Below are 6000 nucleotides of genomic sequence, written 5' to 3' on the forward strand. Positions count from 1 at the left end.
AAAATTCTGAACACGCTCAAAACAAAAACATGAAAAAACAAGAGTTTAAGTAAAATTTTAAAAGTAAAAAAATAAAATTTAAAATTTTGAAAAAAGAAAAAATTGAATTCAAAAAACTAAAATTGATAAATTCCATAAAATAAAATCAAAAATATTTGAAAAAAGAAAATAAAAAATTCTAAAAAATTTAAAAATAAAAATTCTGAAAAGATAAAATAATAAAAATTTCTAGTCAAATATAAATTATAAAATTTGAAAAATAAAAGTTGTTCAAGCTCTTAATGCTTATCTACAATACATTACTATAGAAAAATAATATGATAAAATGTGGGAGAATGGTTGACAAACAAGGGCTAAAAGTGCGGATTCAAAAGAAACTTTTGAATACCAATTTTACCCTTACATATTTAGCTATATGTCAATTCTACCCTTATATATTTAATATAGTACTATTTAATATAATTTAACTTCATTTAATATCCATTTGAGTGTAATGTCATTAATTAAATTATAAAATATATGTTTTTTAATTTTTATAAATGATTATTTAAGGTCATCATTTGAGCTCCTTAAACATCATTTTTCAATTTCATTTTGAATTACTGCTATTAATCAAATTAAAATAAGATTTTTAATATCAAAATGAGAATCAGGGCCACCATTCGAGTTCCTCAAACAATACCCATTTTTCAATTTCATGTTGAATATATTGAATTAATGCTCTTAATAAAAATCCATTATATTTTTAGATATATGTCAATTCTAACCTTATATATTTAATATAGTACCATTTAATATAATTGAATTTCATTTAATATCCACTCAAGTGTAATATTTATTGTTTTATATTGGAGTACTTAAAATTTTACATTAATCAAATTAAGTTTAATTACTTAAATTACATTATTTAAATTAAGTTTACCACTTAAAATCTAAGCTCACATATACAGATATAATTTTATTATAATTATATAATAAAATATATTAAAGGTTGCATTAATGTAATGGTAGATTAATTATTATATAAAATAATATCTATTATATTTTTAAGATGATTATATATGTAGAAAGCTTGATTTTAAGTGATTAAACTTAATTTAATTAATCTAAAATTATGAGTACTCCAATATGAAAAATTAACTATATATTTAACAGGAGACTACATGAAATTAATCTATCATTAATACCACCTTCAATATATTATAATGTTATTTTATACGTACATGTATGCATATTATATTATTTATTATTTATATAAGTCAGCTTCACTTAAAATCAATGTTCATATACTTAGATAATTATAATATATATAAAAATAAAATGTGAAGACATATAAGAAAATTTCAATTTATCATTTTGTCCTTATATAACATTGTCAATATTTTCATTCAAAAATTATAAATTTCACATTTATTTAATTAATAGTTTATAATATAACTACTTAAATACAAATGACAATAAATTGAAAAGAAAAAAATGCTTAAATGTGATCGATAGTAAGGAAGGAAAGAGTCAATCATGGGATAAATTATCCATCCATCTTAAAAATCTTATTAATTACTCCTAATAATCAGGAGTTACTTACAATTCCTATATTTATATTCACACACTAAATACAAGCTTTGCATCGCAATTACACATTTTCGTTAGATCCAATTTTTTAAGAATTAATAAAAAATAATATTATGTATTCTAAAAAAAATTAATATAGTATCGGTTATTTATTATTGAATGTTCATTTTTGTATAAGCATAAAAATTGATGATAATCCTGTTACTTATTAAGGCCCCGTTTGAGCCATATTAATGTAAGAATGAAAATGAAAAATATAGTCGTTACGGGCACCACACAAGAGATAGAAAGTCAAATATGATGACTTGATGTGATGAATAACGATCATATTTTTCATTTTAATGAGTAAATAATGGAAAACAAACAGGGCTTAAATAAAAATATATAAAGAAAAGAAAAATATTTTTATCTTGGTACATTTAAATGGAGAATACTTTATACCAAAGTTACCCAAGATTATAAAATCATTTCAAAGAGTTTCTTCACTCATTTTGTGTGTTTATTGATAATATAACTAGATGATTTTTTTATTTTATTTTTTACAAAATAATTGCTTTTCATCACTTGTTACAGAATTTTCATTAAATTTACACAAGCCGAATTCATGTTTGATATTTTTTATACCAATATTGTTTTGTTCTTATAATTTATGAAATAACATATAATTTATTGAATATTATTATTTTTGGACATTTTTAGTTTTGTAATATCATGATATCAGTGGTTAATCGATCAATCTTTTCTGCTATTGTTTCTTTAAAAGTTTTGATTGATTTTTCTCTTTTACTTTTCTCTCTTGAGATAAAGTGATTGATTTGTAATTATTTGTAGTGAACAATTTTTCAACTTCTTATTTATTTTAATTTTTGTGGAGATCAGAGTGAGATCTAGTTGTTTCATTCCAATAAATTTTATTTTGTTATTCGGGATGAAGTTTTGTTTATTCTAAAGTAGGAAATGTCATTTTATCAAAATGACAATATGCAAAATGTGCACCAAATAAATTATTTGTAAAAAGTTTAATTTACCTAAAAATGGATGGTAAATCAAAACAAACATAAATTCCAAGTTTTCGCTGGAGGACTATTCTGGTACGTTACGAGGTTGAAATGGGAACTGGCAGTACAATTGAAAACTCATACATGAGAAGTATTATATTTTTAACTAAATGTAAGTTGTAGAGGTAAATATTAATGATAAGTAGTTGGTATTATACGAACCAATGTTATATCATGCAATATAGTATGACCCCGAACAAAAGTTTTTGTGAGTATACATGAGAAAGAGTATGTTCAATGATATTCCAATTGGCATCTAGTACTCATTGAATGCTTGTAATATAAATTAATTAATATTATTAAGATAAATAGTTTTGATTCAGTAATTGGAGAATCGAGCACTAGTTTTTTGAATTGAGCAAGTATTCTAGCAAAGATAGAATTTACGTTTGAAAGCAAGCAAACATGGGACCATCTAGTGAAAGTATTAGTTAAAGCCATAAAATTACAAAAATTATCTGTATGGTGTGTGTATCAATCGACATAAATCCCTATGAATTTTGTCTAAGAAAGTTAGAGATTATGACATGTACATATGGAATGTATGATGGCTAACTTAACTTGCAAAGAAATAGCGCATGAATAACCACTAAATAAAATAATCATCTGATTTATTAAAGAATATCCATGTGAATTGTTAATTATTCGATTCATCATTATTACTCCCAGGTGTCCAAATCAATCATGTCAAAGCATAAGCATTTTTAGTTAAAGAACTTCGAATTTGCAACATTTTTTGATTCAATTGTTTTATTGAATTTATAAAACATGCTAGATGTAAATGTCAAGAATTCTTTATCTGCTAAATAAATACAAATGAAGCATATAAAGCAATTCATTGTTATTTTCTTAGACCGTCTCAATATGATATCTATTGCAGCGAATACTGTTAAAATTAAGCAAATTTCTTTTAAATTTGATGGAATAAAGTGCGTTATTTATATAATTTGATATAATATTAGCTCTTTTCAAAGTTTTCAATGATATTTGATGCAACTTATATTGGTAACATTACTTTTCTGCTGATGTTAGTTCCAAAAAATACCTTTTGTCTAGAAGAACTGTTTACGCAGTTGCACCATCACTTAATCAGACATCTTATCAATTTGTCTTGACTCTATAAACATGATCAAATAAATGACATTTAAACAGAATTTAAAACCAAGAAAAATTAAACATTATATAATTATATCAATGATGTGCCAAAGTAATAAAAATATCAACGCCAACATGAACATTCATGGATAAGTATTTATTTATAGATCACACATTTTTATTTTTATTTTTATCAGAAGATTAATTAATATAATATTTTTCGAGAAATGTGCTGCTTATAGAGTACCACAAAAATGTATATTTTTTAATTAATACATTAGACTTGCACTTCTTTAGTAGCAATAACTCAACATTTGTCCAGAATATTGAAGTTTGTAATGTTATGTTCTTCAAAAACAAGTAATATTTCTTTCTAAATATTAATGTAACATCGATTGCTTTCAAGAGCAATAGTAAATTATTATTCTAAAATATTAAATTGTGTAAGGATTTACTTTTCAAGAGTAAAAGAATAATATATATTTTTCCATAAAATACTAAATCTTATAAAATTATGCTCTTCAAGAGTAAGTAATATTCTACTAAAATGTTAATATAATATAAAATTGTGTTTCTTTGAAACAATAATGAAATATTCTAAAATGTTTATATGCTTCGTTGCTTGGTTTTTTTTTTTTTTATTATTTTTTAAACTATAGTATAAATATTGTTCAACATTGATAGAACTATAAAGTTATATAAATTATATTTGGTCACCTCAAAATTCGATGAATGTGTGACCAATAGAAATTTTGACCACCTCTCATTCATATAGACATCACCTGTGTACTTGAACACCCGCTATGAGGCAAAGGTCACTAATCAGGAAAAATATCCAATGATTCTTTGTACTTTGATGGTCAAAACAATTGCTGGATGAAAGATAATGAGTGCAAGATTCGAAAGATATGAGAATTTGGCCAGGGTTAGAAAACATTATCTTGTGTGTGAAATGGACTTACCTATATAAAGGGAGAAAAATGGGTCAAGATGGACCATTGAATTGGGCTAATGTACAAGAACATGTTTAACTAAAGTGAAATTACCCTCCAACCGAGTTTAAGGATCACTCTTCTAAAATCATGACAGGGGTTTAATCATTCACAAATCAGGAGATAATTCAACTATTTCTATTAATAATAATATTATTAAATTCTCTAATCCCCTCTCTCTAAATACCTTTAGGTCCTTTTTGAGAGCGATTTTTTCATCCAAAAAATTGATTTTTTGACCGTTATTTCACTATTCTAGCCGTCATATTTGACTTCTTCTCTCATAGATGGACTCCACTTTTCTTCTAACGGTCAAAAAATCAATTCTCAAAATCACTTCTAAATAGGCTCTTAATCTTCTTTCTCTCTCTAATCTTCTTTCTCTCTCTACTTTTTCTCGCGCAGTGGCTTTACTCTCTCTACCTCCATTTTCTTTTTATTGGCAATACACAATGGCGGAGAGTGCTGTCGCACAAAGCAGCGATGAATGTAAATTTTTGTTTTGTTTTTTGAACCAATTCTACAATATCGAAAAAAGATTTGATGATTTGGTATCTTTATGGTGACATTTTAATACTTTTTTCGAAGTTGAATTTGTAGTTGTAGTGGATTTTTATTTTTGTTTTTTGTTTTTGGTGTGTTCAAAGGTGGTGGTGGCATCATTGTTGGAGGAATTTATTGGTCTTAACCTGTGGAGATTTGGTGATTTGAGCATGGAATTGAAGTAACTTTTAAAAATTTTGAAGTGGGTTAGTGAAATTAGAGCTAAAGTAATAACTTTTTCTGAGTAATGGAGGGAGGAAGAGGTGAAGTGCAGCCATGGCGATTCTACAAGAGACTTTTCAATTCCTTATTTTTGTTCTTGCTAGTGGATTTTTAGAAATTATGTTTGAGCTTTTTGTTGTTAGTGTTGTGGGCGTTGGATGAGTTAGGTTATCCAACATTTGTTGGGATTTATATATAGATTAATCAATGAAGTTATTGTTGTATATAATTTTTAAGTGGGTTAGGTTATATAATTTTCGATATAATTTTATTTTATTTTATTTTTTGGTTGTTTTCAAGTTCACATTTAGAACAAAAAAAATGCACAATGACCACTTTTTCTAAATTCTATTAACTTGGAATTTTGAAGGTGATGGAGGGTGGTGTTAGTGTAGCTATAAGGCTCTCTCTCTCTCTCTCAAAAAAAAAAAAATATATATATAAGCTTAGAAATGACCAGTTCTGTTACTTTTGAAATCGTAGTTTTTCCCTCTATTTTGTTGGTTATTGGAGTGGTG

The sequence above is a fragment of the Olea europaea genome, unplaced genomic scaffold (assembly GCF_002742605.1).
Source record: "Olea europaea var. sylvestris unplaced genomic scaffold, O_europaea_v1 scaffold2289, whole genome shotgun sequence".
NCBI classification, from domain to species: domain Eukaryota; kingdom Viridiplantae; phylum Streptophyta; class Magnoliopsida; order Lamiales; family Oleaceae; genus Olea; species Olea europaea.